Raw genomic sequence first — 6000 nt, forward strand, 5'->3', positions numbered from 1 at the left:
ACATATTCTTGTTTAAGAGTAAACATAATACCCATCCCCCTCAAAAAAAGGAGCACCCGAGCCCAAATCCAGCCCCATACACCCAACAATCACCCAGCTGTGTGACCCCATGCAAGCCACCCCAACCCCATTGCCCTGCAAAAACCAAAAATGGATTCCTTTTTAAGCTAAGGACTTTAATAGGTCTCAGTTTGAGAGACATAATGTTCATTCAGTGATTGAGGCAGGTAAGAAAGAAACAAGACAAAGAATGACCTCTTTTATATAGTTAAAAAAATTGATCTGGGAGGAGGAGGCATGACTGAAACAAATGAATAACAAAAAATTGTGAGCAAGTAATTTCATCTTTCTTGCTCCTTAAAAAGAAAGGATTCAGACTCATAAGAAGGCATAGAAGAGCTGATGCAGAAAGAAATAAGCAGAATCATTAAAAATTGTATACGCAATGAGTATGGCAATATAAATAGAAACAACAAACTCATAAAATGGAATGCTGTGCAACTATAATGACCAAGCATGATACTGAAGAAAAGTTGAGGAATCACACTTCTGTCCATTTATTGAAGGGATAGTGTGTGTGTTAACTATGGTATAGAATTCAATAGTTGCTCTATGATTTAATCAGCATATTGGTTAGTTTTGCTGATTTATTTTTGTCCTATTTTAAAATCTTTGTTATATAGTATAATTCACTCAATAGGGTAGATGGAAGGATATATTTAGACATGAATGTGATATAAAGATCAAAAGTCATCAATAAAAAAAGGATAATTTCTGAGAAATAAGGGGATTGGATTAGGTAATTTCTAAAATCCCTTTCCTATTTTATCTGACTTTCTGGGAACAGGCTCAGTGAAAGGATATTTTATCAATTAGTTGAAGAAGAATAAGGGGACATTTTTGGAAGAAAGATGCTTTTAATAGGAGACAGATTAGAATATCCTGGACAGGATAAAAAGAAAAGGAACGAAGATGTGGGAGAAATCACATTAGTAGTTAACTAATTTTGCTTGGGTTTCTGAAGGAGAAGATTGTATGGGACATGAGAGAAGTGAAAAGGGTAATTATTTGCCAATGAAAACCATATTTAATGATGTGAGTTTAATAGTGGACATCCTAATGGAGTATGATAAGGATGAGCTTACCCTGGCCATTTATGATGGCATATTTTCTGACTAGGATATTTTCCATGGAGCCACTTAACCTTTGTCTTGTACCCTTTCAACAAAACATATGACTTGGTCTTTTAATTAAAGGAATGTGAGTTACCCTATGGTGTGGTAAGATGCCATATTGAAGAGAATTAGTCACTGAGAATCAAAAATTTTCCATTTTCCATTCAGTAGACTTTAAAGAGAGAGAAAACTTCTGTCCTCACTCTAGCCATTCCAAATAACTGCCACCAACTAATCACCAAGTAGGAAGCAATTCATTCTAATTAAAGTGGCAGGGCACTCTGAGGAAGAAACAGAAGGCCAAGCAATTCAGAATACCACCACCTTTCGGCCATTATCTTTACTTATATCCTAATGGAGACAGCTCAGGCCCCTGAACCCAGGAACCTTGGAAATAATAATGTCTTTCAAACAAGATTTTGTCATCAGCCTAGGGAAAAAAATATGTAGCTGTAGAAAATAGAAAAAGCAGTGAAGTACAAAATTTCTCATCATTCTATGGTTTAAAAGATCATGATACAGAAAAAAAGAGGCTACTGGAAATAAAGCATAAGTGAAATGGTAGCCAGAAGCTGGCCAGTGTGATGAGATGACCACCATCCCAAAAGAGAATCTAGAGACTTAGAATATTTACTCAATGAGTATGACTTGTGATTTGTACAGAAATATAAATACTGTCTTCATTGAAGTTTCCTGCCAGTTTGGAATTTTCTTAGTCTTCCACTACTGGAGTCATTAATATTTGGATTGCATCAAGATCAAAACTATTTTGTGAACTTTACTATTTAATCTGTCTTATAAATATGGCCACCATGTGGCACTGCTAAGCAAGATGAGCTAGCAAACTTATTGTTAATGCAATCTGCAATGGACCTATCTAGGTAATTTCCCACTATGATTACCCACCTCAGTTCACTCACAAACAGTAAAGACTAAAGTCTCCTAATAGAAACTGCCTGAGTATTGTTATATTTTCTCTATGCCTAATTATAAAACAAATTAATAAACCCTCATATCACTAAACATATGGCTTTAAATTCCAGTCAGTTTGCCCAGTCAAAATTCAAGATTGGTTTATAAACCATTAATAATTTAGACTTCTTCCTTTTTAGATTTTCCTTTCTTTTCCATCTTACTACATGTTTTTAGAGAAGCATTAATGACATATATTTGATAGCTATTATTTTTAGTAAAAATATAGCTATATTTTTAAGATTGAACATACAAAAAGAAACCCAAAATATGGCTTAAAGATATAACAGTTCTATTTCTGGTATCTTTCTATCCTCCTCACCCATTCTTTGCTGCAATAAGAAAAAGTAGGAAGCAGAGGAAGACAGATAAAATGTATGTGGGGTTTTAATTCCTAGGAAAGAATAGCAGTACCTAAATAACTTCACCAACAAATATTAATTTATTCTTTCCTGATTAGCACTAGGAATTTCTGGGTTGTCCCTTCTCTACCATATTTATTCCTGGTGCCCAGAGCTCTTGGTATTTTAGTCAGAAGGATAGCAACTATTTGGTCCTTATTCAACTCTGAGCTAAGAAAGTTCAGCACGAGGATCTCAGTTAGAGTTCTTTCCTATTCCCTGGGCTAATCCACATCTACTATAGGGGAAGGAAGGAGCCACTGTCAATTTCCTCCAGACCAATGAAAATTGGAATATGCATGTAACTTATTGAAAATAAGAACTTATATAAAATAACTTATTCTCCAACTCCCTCCCAGACCTTTTATCCTTAATTGACATCTGGAAAAAATAAACTATATAAAAATATATTTATGTTTCAAGACAGTGGAAGCCTTTTTTGATCATTAAATGAATCAAATGGAAATATTTGAAGTAAAAGATAAGTTTTCTAGAGCTTTTAAATCTTGTATATAGGAAAGTTAAATCCAGGGGGAAAGATCTCATAAATAAACAAATATTTAGAGTAGCAATGTTGTCATAGTAAAATAAATTAGTAACAAATTAGGTACTTATCAATTAGAGGAAAGACTGAACAAGTTGTGGTATATGAACATATTCAAATCAACATAATCTCATTGATCTGAAAGTTCTCCCCAGAGATGCAAATCATGACCCATTCTTTCCTGCCAATCCTATGCAATTCTTGTCCATGTCTTTTCATAAGTATGCCATAAAGGTTCACCTAAAATGCTGGGGATTTCTACTTTTCTTCTCATATCATGAGGAAGTAAATGGAATACTTCTATCTTACCATGTGACCAATCTATCTTCTCTTCCTCTAATTCCTATAATAAAGCATTTAAAGGAATGAATATAAAGAATTCAAAGAAATTAAGCAAAATTTGTGTAAACTGAAGCAAAGGAAAACAATTCAATCAATTTAAATAATGACCATAATGATGCAAAGAAAACAATGATAAAAAAAAAAATTGATTCAAGAAAACTGAAAATGGAATAGCTCTTTCCTCCCAAGAGAGAACTGGATGGAACTGGACTCCAACATGTGAATGACCTGAGTCAAACAGAGCAGGCTTGAACCAGGAGAGTCAGGAATTAACAAAATTTTAAATTCAAAGTGAGGGAAATGATTGCAAGCAAAGAGATGTAAATATGTTGGAGCAGCCTCTAGTAGGGGGGACCTGCTTTAATATAACTAATACTTGACCTGTTTTAGTGTTACTAATCCTTGATACTTATACCTATAATGACAAAGTGAGTTGTAGTCTTGACAGTGAAGGGTAACAATAATGAGTCAAGTTTGATTGATAGCAAGGTTTCATGATCAGAATTTGTCCAAATGTTTATCACTAAATGAGGATATAAAAAGGAAAAACCTCGATCCTAATTTATTAAAATTGGTTATTAATAGAAAAAATAGTCATTTTTCTCACTATTGTAAAAAGAGAAAGAGGTTACATTATTGTGAAAAGTCAGTGCTATAAAAAGAAAAGCATGAATAAGTATTTTTTAAGTTGGATAGAGGAAAAATGAACCAGAGAAAATATTAGTGAAAACCTCCATTTGTTGGTTCTTGTCCTTCCTTATTAAAGGAGACCAAAATGATATAACTATGTCTGAGTTAAATTACAATGTGTTCAGCTTTGGATGATCAGACCAATACAAGCTTGGAATGATCTACCACAGATAGGGCACAAATAGTCCATGTGAACACCCTGAGGTGCTTACTCTAAACTTATATATGTTATATTTCCTTTGAGCTGCTTCAATTCTGCCTTCTTTATAGAGCACAGCATCCTCTCTGATGAGAGCATGCCATACTGGGTGATCCTGTGCCAGTTTCTTTCATTCTGTCCAATCATAGTTCTGTAGTTCTTTTTTTTAATTTTTAAATTTTATTTATTTAAGGTAATGGGGTTAAGTGACTTGCCCAAGATCACAAAGCTAGGTAATTATAAAGTGTCTGAGGTTGCATTTGAACTCAGGTCCTCCTGATTCCAGGGCCAGTGCTCTATCCACTATACCACCTAGCTGCTCCTCTATGATTGTTAAGAGAGAGCTTCAAGGTGTCCCTATATCACCTCTTCTGACCTTCTTGTGAGTGCTTGCCCTGTGTGAGTTCACCATAAAATAGCCTTTCTGGCATGTTAACTTCTGACATTCCAACAATGTGCCCAGCCCATCATAGCTGTGTTCTCTGTAGTAGGAGTGCTTGGTAGTTTAGTTCAAGAAAAGACCTCAATTTCTAGTAGCTTCTCCTGACAGGTGATCTTCAAAATCTTCCTGAGACAGTTTAAATGGAAAGGATTCAGTTTCCTGACATGGCACTGATAGACTGTCCAGGTTTCACAGACATACAGCAATAAGGTCAGTACAATGAATCTGTAGATCTTTAGTTGGTAGTCTAATACTTCTCTCCCACACTTTTTTGGAGCCTCCCAAATACTGAGCTAGCTCTGGTAATTGTGTGTCAACCTCATTGTCAATGTGTACCTCCCTGGAAAGGAACTTACCTCCCAAGGTAAGTCCACAGAACTCGAAACTTCTCCATTTACTGTAACTGATGGTTATACATGTAGATGGTGTAGTGCTGGCTGATGGAACAGCTATGTTTTCTTGGCTTTAATTGTTAGGCCAAAATTAGCACAAGCAGGAGAGAAATCAATCCATATTTTATTGTATTTATTGTAGCTTAAGAGGCTGCTTTGAGTGTACAATCATCTACAAAGAGAAGATCATACACCAGCACTCCCTTCACTTTGGTCATGGCTTGTAGACTTTTCAAGTTGAAGATCAGTGTAGTAGCTGACCTTGATGTTGTGTTCATCCTCAGTGAAGAGATTTGATAACATGACTGAAAATATCATGCTAAGAACGTAGGAGCAAGGACACATCCTTGTTTCACTCCATTGGTGACAAGGCACACCAACATGAAATTGACATACAATACTGTTGAACTTCTTTGAGAAACCAAATTTTGACATAATTTTCCATAAACCCTCATGAATGAAAGAATCAAAGGCCTTGATCAGATCTACAAACATTGTATACAGACCTCTGTTCTATTCCTGGCATTTTTCCTGGAGATGTTGGACAGCAAATACCATATCAACTATTCTTTGATCCTTTCTGAATTCACACTGGCTCTCAGGAAGGTGACCATCTTCCAGGTGAAGGATGTCCCTATGGTTAATCAGCACTGAGTAGATGAGATGCACCACAGGTCTTTGGCCCACAGACTTCAGAGCATCATAAAAGAACTTTGGTTTGTTACTATCTTCATAAAACTGAATTTCATTTTCCTTCTTACTTAGTCAAGAGTCTTTTACTACATCTCTCTAAGCTTCACTTAAGTACTTTATTTTTGATGGAATTAAATACTGTGGATGAAC

This window comes from Macrotis lagotis, chromosome 4 (genome assembly GCF_037893015.1).
Source record: "Macrotis lagotis isolate mMagLag1 chromosome 4, bilby.v1.9.chrom.fasta, whole genome shotgun sequence".
Taxonomy (NCBI): domain Eukaryota; kingdom Metazoa; phylum Chordata; class Mammalia; order Peramelemorphia; family Peramelidae; genus Macrotis; species Macrotis lagotis.